Source organism: Stenella coeruleoalba, assembly GCF_951394435.1.
Source record: "Stenella coeruleoalba genome assembly, chromosome: 13".
Lineage (NCBI taxonomy): Eukaryota > Metazoa > Chordata > Mammalia > Artiodactyla > Delphinidae > Stenella > Stenella coeruleoalba.
The window spans coordinates 34,999,103-35,014,986 of record NC_137159.1 but is presented as its reverse complement, the minus strand read 5'-3'; the positions used below and the strand labels follow the sequence as shown (position 1 = coordinate 35,014,986).

At 40.8% G+C, this 15,884-nt stretch overlaps 1 protein-coding gene across 16 annotated transcripts in view; it reads left to right on the top strand.

The window, feature by feature from the left end:
- MEIS1 (Meis homeobox 1) overlaps positions 1-15,884 on the top strand; it is a 964,979-nt gene that overhangs the window by 225,602 nt on the left and 723,493 nt on the right. The window lies entirely within an intron of this gene.

Here is a 15,884-nt window from a genome sequence, read left to right as displayed (position 1 = left end):
TGGATCTCATTACATCTTATTTAGAAAGGCTATAATTTGATTGGTGGAAAATTAAGGCATCTTCTCATGGGTCATTTTATCTTTCTGCAATAATAATTCTTGGCTTGATTAAAAATTGATCCAGTGTCTTCAAGTGAATTTATTATTGCTGCAATCTATCACCCCCAGACAGATAATCTGGTTCCCATCTTTATCTGATTTGAAAAATCTGTCACTTATTATGTGTTGTTTTTTTTCAATCATTTAAGTTGATAGCATTCTAGGAAGGTATCTGCAACCCCAGGTTTCTCGGAGAAAAGCTTGCAGAAAGTGTGGGTTCATCCTTTTATGGTAAAGGATTGGATAATCTGTCAATTTTAATAAATTGATTTTGAATTGGTCTATGGCAACATTTTCTCTATTAAAAATAATCAAACCCCATTTTGAGGACTGAGAACAATTGAAGGATAGTATGAGGGTGGACTGTTTTTCCTCTTTCTCTCTCTCTCCCTCTCTCCCTCCCTCCAGCTGCTTTTGTTGAACCAGAGGACTTTAGTTCCTTTAAAGATTCCCTAGACTGCAAAATGTAACCCCAAATCCTTGAGAGTCAACCAAATATGTTTAATGACCCTCACAAAGTTACAGAACGTCAGTCCATATGCAGAAAAAACATTTTGAGTTAATTTAGGCATTCAAGGAAACATATTAAATTTAATTATTCACATTTTATAGGTTCTCTCAGCTCACAGTATGAGTCCAATAGAAGATATAAAACTTACAATCATGAAATGTATTTTTGACTTCTACTTTAATAATGGTTATCTTTCTATTATTTTTTAGTATATGTGCTGCTGCCAAAGTGAGTGCTAGTTATCTTTTATTAAGTGCTTACTACATGTAGGTAAGAACTTAAGAGGTTTATGTGGGTTTATTTAGGCATCCTGTCAGCTCTGGTGGGTGTGGTTTAGTCACAATTGGTAAGCAGACCACCAGGATTCAAATTCTGATGTTCTGACTCAAGAATATGCTCATTACCAGTATGAGTGTACCCGCCCCACTTTTTGGAAGTTTGCTTCACACCACTTTGCATTTATAAAAGACCTACATTAGTACTACAATGAGACTTCTTTTTTTTTGTTTAAATCTTTATTGGAGTGTAATTGCTTTACAATGGTGTGTTAGTTTCTGCTTTATAACAAAGTAAATCAGCTATATGTATACATACATCCCTATATCTCCTCCCTCTTGCATCTCCCTCCAACCCTCCCAGCCCACCCCTCTAGGTGGACACAAAGCACCGAGCTGATCTCCCTGTGCTATGCGGCTGCTTCCACTACCTATCTGTTTTACATTTGGTAGTGTATATATGTCCATGCCACTCTCCCACTTCGTCCCAGCTTACCCTTGCCCCTCCGGGTGCCCTCAAGTCCATTTTCTAGTAGGTCTGCATCTTTATTCCCATCCTGCCTCTAAGTTCTTCAGAACCATTTTTTATTTTAGATTCCATATATATGTGTTAGCATATGGTATTTGTTTTTCTCTTTCTGACTTACTTGGCTCTGTATAACAGTCTCTAGGTCCATACACCTCACTGCAAATAACTCAATTTTGTTTCTTTTTATGGCTGAGTAATATTCCATTGTTTATATGTGCCACATCTTCTTTATCCATTCATCTGTTGATGGACAGTTAGGTTGCTTCCATGTCCTGGCTGTTGTAAATAGAGCTGCAGTGAACATTGTGGTACATGACTCTTTTTGAATTACGGCTTTCTCAGGGTATATGCCCAGTAGTGGGATTACTGGCTCGTATGATAGTTCTATTTTTAGTTTTTTGAGGAACCTCCATACTGTTCTCCATAGTGGCTATATCAATTTACATTCCCACAAACAGTGCAAGAGGGTTCCTTTTTCTCCACACCCTCTCCAACATTTATTGTTTGTAGATTTTTTGATGATGGCCATTCTGACCGGTGTGAAGTGATACCTCATTGTAGTTTTGATTTGCATTTTTCAAATGATTAGTGATGTTGAGCATTCTTTCCTGTGTTTGTTGGCAATCTGTATATCTTCTTTGGAGAAATGTCTATTTAGGTCTTCTGTCCATTTTTGGATTGGGTTGTTTGTTTTTTTTTTTTTTTTGCTGTACGCGGGCCTCTCACTGTTGTGGCCTCTCCCGTTGCGGAGCACAGGCTCCAGACGCGCAGGCTCAGCGGCCATGGCTCACGGGCCCAGCCGCTCCGCGGCATGTGGGATCTTCCCGGACCGGGGCACGAACCCGTGTCCCCTGCATCGGCAGGCGGACTCTCAACCACTGCGCCACCAGGGAAGCCCGGGTTGTTTGTTTTTTTGATATTGAGCTGCATGACCTGCTTGTAGATTTTGGAGATAAATCCGTTGTCAGTTGCTTTGTTTGCAAATATTTTCTCCCATTCTGAGGGTTGTCGTTTCGTCTCGTGTATAGTTTCCTTTGCTGTGCAAAAGCTTTTAAGTTGCATTAGGTCCCATTTGTTTATTTTTGTTTTAATATCGATTTCTCTAGGACGTGGGTCAAAAAGGAGTTTGCTGTGATTTATGTCATAGAGTCTTCTCCCTATGTTTTCCTCTAAGAGTTTTATAGCATCTGGCCTTACATTTAGGTCTTTAATCCATTTTGAGTTTATTTTTGTGTATGGTGTTAGGGAGTGTTCTAATTTCATTCTTTTACATGTAGCTGTCCAGTTTTCCCGGCACCACTTATTGAAGAGGCTGTCTTTTCCACATTGTATATTCTTGCCTCCTTTATCAATGATAAGGTGACCATATGTGCGTAGGTTTATCTCTGGGCTTTCTATCCTGTTCCATTGATCTGTATTTTTCGTTTTGTGCCATTACCATACTGTCGTGATTACTGTAGCTTTGTAGTATAGTCTGAAGTCAGGGAGCCTGATTCCTCCAGCTCCGTTTTCCTTTCTCAAGATTGCTTTGGTTGTTCAGGGTCTTTTGTGTTGCCATACAAATTGGGAAATTTTTGGTCCTAGTTCTATGAAAAATGCCATTGGTAGTTTGATAGGGATTGCATTGAATCTGTAGATTGCTTTGGGTAGTATAGTCATTTTCACAATGTTGATTCTTCCAATCCAAGAACATGGTATATCTCTCCATCTGTTTGTATCATTTTTAATTTCTTTCATCAATGTCTTATAGTTTTCTGCATACAGGTCTTTTGTCTCCCTAGGTAGTTTTATTCCTAGGTATTTTACTCGTTTTGTTGCAGTGGTAAATGGGAGTGTTTTCTTAATTTCTGTTTCAGATTTTTCATCATTAGTGTATAGGAATGCAAGAGATTTCTTTGTATTAATTTTGTGTCCTGCTACTTTACCAAATTCATTGATTAGCTCTAGTAGTTTTCTGGTAGGATCTTTAGGATTCTTTATGTATAGTATCATGTCATCTGCAAACAGTGACAGCTTTACTTCTTCTTTTCCGATTTGGGTTCCTTTTATTTCTTTTTCTTCTCTGATTGCTGTGGCTGGAACTTCTAAAACTATGTTGAATAAGATTGGTGAGAGTGGGCAACCTTGTCTTGTTCCTGATCTTAGAGAAAATGGTTTCAGTTTTTCACCATTGAAGGTGATGTTGGCTGTGGGTTTGTCATATATGGCCTTTATTATGTTGAGGTAAGTTCCCTCTATGCCTACTTTCTGGAGGGTTTTTATCATAAATTGGTGTTGAATTTTGTCAAAAGCTTTTTCTTCATCTGTTGAGATGATCATATATATTTTCTCCTTCAATTTGTTACTATGGTGTATCACATTGATTGATTTACATATATTGAAGAATCCTTTCATTCCTGAGGTAAACCCCACTTGATCATGGTGTATGATCCTTTTAATGTGCTGTTGGATTCTGTTTCCTAGTATTCTGTTGAGGATTTTTGCTTCTGTGTTCATTAGTGATATTGGCCTGTAGTTTTCTTACTTTGTGACATCTTCATCTGGTTTTGGTATCAGGGTGATGGTGGCCTTGTAGAATGAGTTTGGGTGTGTTCCTCCTTCTGCTGTATTTTGGAAGAGTTTGAGAAGGATAGGTATTAGCTCTTATCTAAATGTTTGATAGAAATCGCCTGTGAAGCCATCTGGTCCTGGACTTTTGTTTGTTGGGTGATTTTCTGATCACAGTTTCAATTTCAATGCTTGTGATTGGTCTGTTTATATTTTCTGTTTCTTCCTGGTTCAGTCTTGGAAGGTTGTGCTTTTCTAAGAATTTGTCCATTTCTTCCAGGTTGTACATTTTATTGGCATACAATTGCTTGTAGTAATCTCTCATGATCCTTTGTATTTCTGCAGTGTCAGTTGCTACTTCTCCTTTTTCACTTCTAATTTTATTGATTTGAGTCTTCTCCCTTTTTTTCTTCATGAGTTTGGCTAATGGTTTATTAATTTTGTTTATCTTCTCAAGGAACCAGATTTTACTTTTATTGATCTTTGCTATTGTTTCCTTCATTTCTTTTTCATTTATTTCTGATCTGATCTTTATGATTTCTTTCCTTCTGCTAACTTTGGAGGTTTTTTTGTTCTTCTTTCTCTGATTGCTTTAGGTGTAAGGTTAGGTTGTTTATTTGAGATGTTTCTTGTTTCTTGAGGTGGGATTGTATTGCTATAAACTTCCCTGTTAGAACTGCTTTTGCTGCATCCCATAGGCTTTGGGTCATCGTTTTTTCATTGTCATTTGTTTCTAGGTATTTTTTGATTTCCTCTTTGATTTCTTCAGTGATCTCTTGGTTATTTAGTAGTGTATTGTTCAGCCTCCATACGTTTGTAGTTTTTGCAGATTTTTTTCCTGTAATTGATATTTAGTCTCATAGCATTGCGGTAGGAAAAGATAGTTGATATATTTTCAGTTTTCTTAAATTTACCAAGGCTTGATTTGTGACATATATCCTGGAGAATGTTCCATGAGCACTTGAGAAGAAAGTATATTCTGTTGTTTTTGGTTGGAATGTCCTATAAATATCAATTAAGTCCATCTTGTTTAATGTATCATTTAAAGCTGATGTTTCCTTATTTATTTTCATTTTGGATGATCTGTCCATTGGTGATAGTGGGGTGTTAAAGTCCCCTACTATGATTGCGTTACTGTTGATTTCCCCTTTTATGGCTGTTAGCATTTGCCTTATATATTAAGGTGCTCCTAGGTTGGGTGCATAAATATTTACATTTGTTATGTCTTTCTCTTGGATCGATCCCTTGATCATTATGTAGTGTCCTTCTTTGTCTCTTGTAATAGTCTTTATTTTAAAGTCTATTTTGTCTGATATGAGAATTGCTACTCCAGCTTTCTTTTGATTTCTGTTTGCATGGAATATCTTTTTCCATCCCCTCACTTTCAGTCTGTATGTGTCCCTAGGTCTGAAGTGGGTCTGTTGTAGATAGCATATATATGTGTCTTGTTTTTGTATCCATTCAGCCAGTCTATGTCTTTTGGTTGGAACATTTAATCGATTTACATTTAAGGAACTTATCGATAATGTATGTTCCTATTACCAATTTCTTAATTGTTTCGGGTTGTTATTGTAGGTGATTTCCTTCTCTTGTGTTTTCTGCCTAGAGAAGTTCCTTTAGCATTTGTTGTAAAGCTGGTTTGGTGGTGCTGAATTCTCTTAGCTTTTCCTTGTCTGTAAAGGTTTTACTTTCTCCGTTGACTCTGAATGACATCCTTTCTGGGTAGAGTAATCTTGGTTGTAGGTTTTTCCCTTTCATCACTTTAAATATGTCCTGCAACTCACTTCTGGCTTGCAGAGTTTCTGCTGAAAGATCAGCTGTTAACCTTATGGGGATTCCCTTATATGTTATTTGTTGCTTTTCCCTTGCTGCTTTTAATACTTTTTCTTTGTATTTAATTTTTGATAGTTTGATTAATATGTGTCTTGGCATGTTTCTTCTTGGATTTATCCTGTATGGGACTCTGTGCTTCTTGGACTTGATTGACTATTTCCTTTCCCATGTTAGGGAAGTTTTCAACTATAATCTCTTCAAATATTTTCTCAGTCCCTTTGTTTTTCTCTTCTTCTTCTGAGACCCCTATAATTCAAATGTTGGTGTGTTTAATGTTGTCCCAGAGGTCTCTGAGACTGTCCTCAGTTCTTTTCATTGTTTTATCTTTAGTCTGCTCTGCAGTGGTTATTTCCACTATTTTATCTTCCAGGTCACTTATCCGTTCTTCTGCCTCAGTTATTCTGCTATTGATCCCATCTAGAGTACTTTTAATTTCATTTATTGTGTTGTTCATCATTGCTTGTTTCATCTTTATTTCTTCTAGGTCCTTGTTAACTGTTTCTTGCATTTTGTCTATTCTATTTCCAAGATTTCGGATCATCCTTACTATCATTATTCTGAATTCTTTTTTAGGTAGACTGGCTGTTTGCTCTTATTTGTTAGGTCTGGTGCATTTTTATCTTGCTCCTTTATCTGCTGTGTGTTTTTCTGTCTTCTCATTTTGCTTATCTTACTGTGTTTGGGGTCTCCTTTTTGCAGACTGCAGGTTCGTAGTTCCCGCTGTTTCTGATGTCTGTCTCCAGTGGCTAAGGTTGGTTCAGTGGGTTGTGTAGGTTTCCTGGTGGAGGGGGCTAGTTCCTGTGTTCTGGTGGCTGAGGCTGGATCTTGTCTTTCTGGTGGGCAGGATCGTGTCTGGTGGTGTGTTTTAGGGTGTCTGTAACATTATTATGATTTCAGGTAGCTTCTCTGTTAATGGGTGGGGTTGTGTTCCTGTTTTGCTAGTTGTTTGGCCTAGGGTGTGCAGCCCTGTAGCTTGCTGGTCATTGAGTGGAGCTGGGTCTTAGCGTTGAGATGGAGATCTCTGGGAGAGCTTTTGCCATTTGATATTACATGGAGCCAGGAGGTGTCTGGTGGACCAGTGTCCTGAACTCGGCTCTCCCCGCTCAGAGGCACAGGCCTGCATCCAGCTGGAGCACCAAGACTCTGTCAACCACATGGCTCTGAAGAAAAGGGAGAAAGAAGAAAGAAAGAAAGAAAAATAATAGTTATCAAAAAATAATTATTTAAAATAAAAAAATTAAAAAGTAATAAAAAAAGAAGAAAATAGAAAGAATGAAAGAAGTGAGCAACCAAACCAAAAAACAAATCCACCAATGATAACAAGTGCTAAAAACTATCCAAAAAAAAGCAAGAAAACATAACAACAACAAAAATGGGCAGACAGACCCTAGAACAAATTGTAAAAGCAAAGTTATACAGACAGTATCACCCAAAGAAACATACACACTCACAAAAAGAGAAAAAGGAAAGAAATATATCTATATTTTTAAAAAAAGGCAGAAGAGCAACCAAATCAATAAACAAATCTACCAATGATAATAAACTCTAAATACTAAACTAAGATAAACATAAAACCAGAAACAAATTAGGTGCAGAAAGCAAACCGCAAGTCTACAGTTGCTCTGAAAATCCACTGCTGCAATTTTGGGATGATTTGTTGTCTATTCAGGTATTCCAGAGATGCAGAGTACTTCAAGTTGATTATGGAGGTTTAATCCATTGCTCCTGAGGCTGCTGGGAGAAATTCCCCTTTCTCTTGCTTGTTGTCACAGCTCCTGGGGTTCAGCTTTGGATTTGGCCCAGCCTCTGAGGTCGCCCTCTGCCGTCTGTTCTTCGCTCAGACAGGACGGGGTTAAAGGAGCAGCTGATTCAGGGGTTCTGGCTCACTCAGGCGGGGGGAGGGATGGGCACGGAATGCGGGGTGAGCCTGCGGCGGCAGAGGCCAGTGTGATGTTGCACCAGCCTGAGGTGCGCCGTGCATTCTCCTGGGGAGGTTGGCTCTGGATCCCGGGACCCTGGCAGTGGCTGGCTGCACACACTCCCAGGAGGGGAGGTGTGGTTAGTGACCTGTGCTTGCACACAGGCTTCTTGGTGGCTGCAGCAGCAGCCTTAGCGTCTCATGCCCGTTTCTGGTGTTCGCGCTGATAGCCGTGGCTTGTGCTGGTCTCTGGAGCTCACTTAGGCGGTGCCCTGAATCCCCTCTCCTCGCACACCCCAAAACAATGGTCTCTTGCCTCTCTGGCAGGTCCAGACTTTTTCCAAGACTCCCTCCCGGCTAGCTGTGGCACATTAGCCCCCTTCAGGCTGTGTTCACGCAGCCAACCCTAGTCCTCTCCCTGGGATCCAACCTCCGAAGCCCGAGGCTCAGCTCCCAGCCCCCAGCCCCCACCCATCCCGGCAGGTGAACAGACAAGCCTCTCAGGCTGGTGAGTGCTGGTTGGCACCGATCCTCTGTGGGGCAATCTCTCTGCTTTGCCCTCCGCACCCCCATTGCTGCGTGCTCCTCCGTGGCTCCAAAGCTTTCCCCATGCCCCCCCCCCCCCCCCCCCACGCCCATGTCTCCTCCAGTGAAGGGGCTTCCTAGTGTGTGGAAGCCTTTCCTCCTTCACAGCTCCCTCCCAGAGGTGCAGGTCCTGTCCCTATTCTTTAGTCTCTGTTTTTTCTTTTTTCTTTTGCCCTACCCAGGTACGTGGGGAGTTTCTTGCCTTTTGGGAAGTCTGAGGTCTTCTGCCAGTGTTCCGTAGGTGTTATGTAGGAGTTGTTCCACATGTAGATGTATTTCTGATGTATTTGTGGGGAGGAAGATGATCTCCACATCTTACTGCTCCACCATTTTGTAGGTCTCCCCTACAATGAGACTTCTTGCTTTAGAATTAGGTTTCTGAGGACGCAGAAGGAAGCCTTTAGAGTAACCATAAAGCCAACAGTTTCAATAGAGCAGTTAATACATATTTATTAAGGCCTTCCTATAATTGAAGCATCATTCTTAGGCACTTAGGAATACAAAAAATAATGACAAGATTTGCATTAATAACCTGTAAACAGGAAAATTAATAATAGTAATGATGAAAGATAACAATTCAGCGTCATCACATGGGAGACTTTTATCTCGAAGTGCTAACAGGGCTGGGGCTATAGGAATCCAGAGGAGGAGAGCTAACAACTGTAGGTGCAACAATCCTGGAATATGTCATGGAGAAGGAGAGTTTTTCATTGGGTCTTGAAGAACAATCTAGAATCTGAGGAGGTAGAGAGAAGGGAAATGGTTTTCTTGATTCGGGGAATAATGTGAGAAAAGCATGGAAATGGAAAGGAATTGGATGACTTGGGGAATAAATGCCTGGAAAAGAAGATATTCGATTGTGGGAGGATGGAGAAAAGGACGGTAGGTCATTTGGGGGGCCTGATGTGGAAACCTCGAGCGCTAGGGCAGGAGAGTGGAATTTGCCTAAGGGGCCAGAGTAAGGCACTGGAAGCTTTGGTGCCAAAGCGGGTTGTGAGCAAAGCAGACCTTGAGTGGGTAAGGTGAACACAGGACAGCCGTAGATTAGAGAACGGGTGATGTCAGAGGGCTGCTTGCTGACCCACTGCAAGAGGCAGACAGTTTTTCCTGGGGAAAGGTGGTGTGAAGGCCTTCAAAAGCATCTAACTGAGGCTCCTGTGATATGGTCTCAGGACTAGGGGTTGTGAAACTGCTACTCCATGTTTGCCTCAGCCACCCACGTCTGCTCAGTCCCATGTTTTGTGTGTTGAACCAATGCAGCCCAACTTCCTGTCCTGCTTTGATTGCTCCCTCAGTGCTGATGTTCCTGGTTTTCCCCTCCCCCAGCCTGATGTTAGCCTCATGATTGGCATTCCTCTTGCGGCCACTTCTTTGGCTGGCTCCAACCTATCTGTTACTCTGGTTTATTGCAACTTATGACTCACAACCCTGGCAGCCTCCCCTGCCTGTGGGCCTCACCAGCCCAACCACAGCCAGGGAGACCAGTTAGGAGGTAATTGCCATAAAAGTAGATCACAGAGTGACAGTGGTCGACAATAGGTGTTGACAATTGGGCTTTAGAGGAAGAGGTAGTTACCATTGTATATAAGGTTTTTCTTAAAAAAAATTTAAGTCACTTTTAGGGTCTTAGTTCTCTAGAGATCTCTTTTGAGATTAATTGTATATTTAACCCAGTTTATAGCTTTTATATAAAAAATGTGAAATATAGGTTTTATTCATTCATAATCATTTGACGAATCTTTTATTGAGAGCCTCGATTCCAATAATGTAATTTCTACCTCTTTTACTTCTGGACAACTGAAAAAAACAACCCTTAAGTTTTAAAGCATCTTATAGTTTACATAGTGTTTTCACTCAACCTGAGGATAGCTCTGTTGAAAGGTCCTGTTAATCTACTTTTTCAAGGGAAGATAATGAAATTTGGAGAGGCACTCACCCAGAATTCCACCGGTTTGTAAATGGTAGGGTTTGAGAATTAAACCCGGGCTTTCTGACTCTTAAGAGCAGGGGATTTCCACACTAATACAGTTGCTTACAAAATTCCGTTGTCCGAGAAGAGTGGCTGTGGGCTCTTCCAAGCATAGACCATGCTGGTGGTGGGCCAAGGTCACATAATTGGTGAGTTGAGGAGGACAGGAGCAGTGGGCCTGGAAAAGGTGGGCTCTGCCACGGGGCCGAACAAGCTCCAGGCTGGCCTTAATAGGGTTGTGCAAAGAACGTAGCAAACTTGGCCTTGGTTGGGTTAGGCCCATGGTGTGGCTTCAATAACAAACACACGGAAGACAACTGTGTTAAGATTTGGGGAGGGCCACTATTGGGTGAGTCTGTGGTTGTGTGGGACTCCAGGGCAGCAAGGCTAGCTCCAGCCTCACTGTCTAGTCAGGCAGGGCTCCCAAATTGCTGTCAGGCATGGGGACACTGGCTCAGGCGCAGGGCAGAGCTGAGAGGGTGATTGAAGGGCTTCAGTGCTGGCCAGTGGGCAAGGCCAGGGAAGGCCAGTTACTGGGCTGAACGTCCTTATTTTCGTACTGCAGTGTTCATCAGTCAGGGTCCCTGCATTTACCATGGTTGGGTTTTGAGGTTATTCCCTCTCATAAACTGCAGTTATTGTTTTTGTTTCCATGACCATCCTGGCATGTGGCTTAGCTGATGACCTGATATTTTTACTAGGCTCTGAGCTTTGCAGAGGGCATTGATTGTTATGGGCTGTGATGTTCAAAATTGGGTTTTGGAGCCTCCAAGAGTCCCAGCAAGCACTTTGCTACTGGCTTTCTTCCCTTCCTGTTCTTTTTTTAATCTGATTCCCGAGACGGCCCCAAGTCACATAGAAGATGCTGTTTGCTTAATTGTGTGAGAGTCTATTAATATGCCGATAATAATACCTTCCACATGTTTGCTGCTTTATACTTTTCAAAGCACTTCCACATTATTATTTGGAATCGTTGTCGAATCCCTGTTAGGTAGATTGGAGAGTATTTTTATTTTCATTTCATACATGGGGCAATTGAGGCTCCAAGACCATAAAACAGTCAAGATCTTCTGACTTGTGGGCATGTGTCCTGCCTAACATATGTGCTGTTTTTGAATTCTCATTTGGGTGAGCTGAGGTAGTGAGGGAGGCTACTCATGTCCTTTTACGTTAGTTTTTCAATAGTGCTGACCGTGAGGATGATGATGACAGATCACCTGTAAGATGTGCGCATTCAGAAGTCTCTCATGTAATTCTTGGAATTTCAACAGAATTCATTAAAAACCAACCTGAACCCCAGGTGACCTAAGGTTTTCTAATATGCCAGTCATTCATCTAAGGAAACAGAACTAAGTTACTTGTACCTGAAAGAAAGTCTTTTGCAAAACAAAGAGTGTACACATACTCTTACCTGAACCCAGCAGTTACACTCAGCAGTGGCAGTTATTATAAATGGCTATATTCCTTTAGCAGCCCTGGAGAAAGAATGAAAGAAAATTGTGCAACCAATTTAATGAGGTGTGTGTATAAGAGGGATGGTTAGCAATTTGTCTTTAACAATCTTGTTATACGGCAAGAGGCTTTGAGGGGAAAGAGAGAGACCGGGAGTCAATGCTATATTTTCTAACAATCCTCAAGAGAAAGGAGATAAAGACCAAGAGAATTCACTAAGCAAATGTTTTCTATCTGGCAACAAATGCAGGCTCCATGCTTGCAGACTCACCGGGCAATATGAACTGAAAAGGGTTATAAATCTGGATTTAACAAAGGTTTCACCTCAGTGGTAATAGAGTTAGAGGGTGAAAGGTTACATCTTGTTCAACCTTCTCAGGAATCATTTTCTGTAATGCTGGAGAGTAATTTTGTGGCATTTCTGGAAGCTCAATTGAATGAAAAGAAATCTCATTTGGTACTTAAACCAGTGTTACCAAAGTAGGTACTTAGAAGACTACCTAGGTATCCAGTAAAGTTCAAATGAAATGGCAGAAAACCACTTTAATTGCAGCATCTAGTGTCTCCAAACATGTGGGTACTCCTGCTCCCAGCAGTGTGACATAATATTGACAGATGTTTAATTGGGCTTTTCTGAAGGGAGAGCCCCTTTTAATAGGACCACATCTTGAGCTAACGTTTAGAAGGCATTCAGCCCAAGAACTACCCTGGTGCATTTTCCTCTGCCTCTTCAGTTGCATTTAGGTTCATAAAACTTTAATCAGTCACTAATGTAGCTAATTCAGAAACTAAACGATTATTTATTGAGCAACTACTATGTTCCTGGCCTTATTCTAGACTCAGTGAGGCTTAGGAAGATGTTTACAACATGGTCTCTATTAGTCCAGACTCTGGTTTCCAGTGAGAGAAAGACATCCAGTGGAAGCATCTAGGAGGTAATTCAAGGGACTCTGTAATCACCATTGCTTTCCCAAGCCACGTCTAATTTTAATAATAAAACCATAATTCACGAAAGTCAAGATGCCATCTATTGTAAAGAGTACCATTATTTTATTTACAACTTGGCATAAAGAAAAAGTATTCAAGATAGGAAGTTTACTAGGAGACCCCTACCAAAGGCAGGATACCAAAGAGCTACTCACTCAGTGAAAGGAAAAAGGAAAATTCTCTGGAAGGGCCAGCTAGGAAACCTGCATGTCTCAGCTTTAGACATCTGCAGAGGGAATAAAACCCAAATCTCTCTGAGAATCTGAGCTACAGGTACTGGTGGTGTGGTCCAAATACTTAGAGAAATTAATTCCCAGTAGGCTCAGATAACTCTGATTGGCAGAAAGAAATGCCAGTCCTCTCTGGAAGAATTCAACTTCAGTTCAAGCCCAGGGATTGTACGATCCCTTTGATTATATGACACATTCTGATTTCAGGAATGTTACAATCTGAGAATAATGTGAATCTAAGAATTGATGAAGAAAATTCATAATGATTTTCATGACTAACATATTAACATACCTTTATATAATATTCTTTGCCTTTGCTGTGGACAGTGGAATGTTTCTCAATCTTCTGTAAAGTGTGACTAAAACCATCTTAAAAATCTTCCTATTTTTATTGAGCTGTAATAAACAAGATTGCTATGCATGCTCAGTTCCCAGAAAGTTCCACAGTCTCTTTCCTAATCAAATTGCCCTCCAAAGATTCTCCCATAAAGAAATGAGGGGACCCTAACTGAACCCAATTTCAACGGACTTAAAGGAAACACATAGTTTGTGTACCCCTAAAAGTCCAGGGGTTAGGTCTAGCTGGATCCAGTGACTCAAATGTTCTCATCAGGACCTGGAATTGCTCATCCCTTGGTTCTGCTTTTTCCATTCTGGATTCAGACTCAGGCTCCACATGGGGCTCCCAGCACCTCCAGCCTTACGTCATTTTCCCTGTTGGCAGTCTCAGCAGAAATCAAACTTCTACTTTCCACTGCCATTACAAATCTCAGAATGGAGCCTTATAGGTTGGTTGGATCGTGTATCCATTCCTGGGGCAGGACAAAGGTTTTGGCCACTCCCAAGCCACAGGGTCTGAGAGTGGAGTGGGATGATTCTCAAGAATGCAATTACCAGGACAAGGGGGCTTGGGGACTAGTCAAGATAGAAGTAATCAGTTATGTCCTGGAAACAACAGCTGTCCACTCCATGAGAGGAAGTGCAGTCTATTTGTGGGCATACTTACTGTTATAGGTATGACAGTTCAAGGTGTAAAGGAAAATTCAAGACAGCTAGGTGAGAGATGTGACCAAATTACATGAGACAAGTGCCAGGAGAGGTACAAACTGTAAGAGTTTGAAGGAGGAAGAAGTGTCTGGATTGGAGTAACTGAGAACACTTTATAGAAGAATTTGGGAAGATGGGGAAAGAGGAAGAGGGAAGCAGATGGGAAAGAGCGAGAACCATGGCTTGGGGAGGAGTAAGCAAGGAGATGATGTTATCTTAATTCTGGAAAATTGGTTGACTTTATGTGTGCCTCACATTCTATAGACTTTTCAGTTGGTGCTCAAAACCACTATTTTTATTCCTGGTCAGAGGGCATACTCTCTAATTAACCTGAGAACTTCCTCAGGATGGAGAAGACTACTGGGCTGAACCGATTCTTGCATCTAATTCAGATCGCATCAAACCAGCCATGTGTGTTGGTGAGGCATTTCACTTCTCTCAGCCTCTGCTGCCTCATCTGAACATGGCAATGATTTACTGGCCACATCTGTCTCACAGGATTGTGATGAGGATCCAGAGGAGTGTTTGTGAAGATGTCTTGAATCAAACAGGAAAGTCTGATACAAATGCAAAGCATTATCTGTTGTATTCAGCCTGGGGCCGGTCTTATCTAAATCTTGTGCCCTGCTCAGTTCACCTTTTATTTCTATTAGGGCTGTTCTTTAGATTGTAAATATAAACAATGAATTTATGTGGGTTACTAGAAATATGAAAATGGGGAATGGAATCTTTGATACATGAATTAACCAGCTTTCCCCTGAGCTAGTTTATCTAAGGCAGGAAGTGTATTTCTAGGTTGTAGAAAACTCCCTCTCTCCCTCCCTCCCTTCCTCCCATCCATTCCCATCCATCCATCCATCCATTCAATATATCTTGAGTCGGACACATTATCTAGCATATAAGGAAAATGAAATTAAAGGCAATTAACTTAGGATTACATTGTATATTATCACTAAATAATTTGGTTACAAAGACTGAGAATACAAAAACACAGAACACCATCTCATTGTTACAACTATGAAGAGTCTTGAAGGTCTTCGAGAGCACCAGTGTAAGCAGTCATTGTTATTGTACTACAACTGTCAACTGTATGGATGTAGTTAACAGAGTTGTGATAGGTGTGAGGGCACAAAAACTCGCTTTCATTGTAAAAAAAAAAAAAAAAAAAAAAAAAGAATCAGAAAAAAATGGTTTCCCTGAATCTGAGAATCTTGATTTGGGGTCCCCATTGGATTTCAGGGGTTTGGCTTCTCCATAGTCTTCCTTAGATATAGTCTTTGGAGAAAGCATAAAGTTAAAAAAATTTTTAAATTGCCTATTTAAGCTGCATATACCCACACATAGAATATTGAGGCCTAATAATAAGATATCTTTTCCATTTACCACAGCCTGTCATGACCGAGGAAATTCACGGGAGGATAAGTCTCCATAGAAATTGTCAAAATATGGCAACTTCCAAATGAAATCTCTCCTTTTAGGGAAAAGGAATGTTTAACTGGTCCCATATGTTTTCCAGGGGGCATCTTTTCCCCCTGTTACTTCCCCTAGCCAGTTCTTATCTTTCGTGATGAAAAGGAAAGAAACATGATTTTAGGGAGGGCCTAAATATTAAGCATTCCTTTCCCTGATCCATCCTAATGCAGTTGTATGTTGGTATTAGGGGATTTTTTTGGTTATTTCTGTCACTTGGAATTTCTCCATTAATGGAGTCTCTGAAGACATTTTAGGAATGAATAATATCTTTTATCTAGTTGGAACATGCATGGGATTCCCATCAAATCTGTCCTCATGTGACTGAGCAGACAGCCAGTAAGATTTCCCCTTTCAAGTCTCTGTCAGGAATAAATACTTAGCTCTTCAGTAGTGCCTAGATGAAAACCTGACAGAGGATGCTTTGCTCTG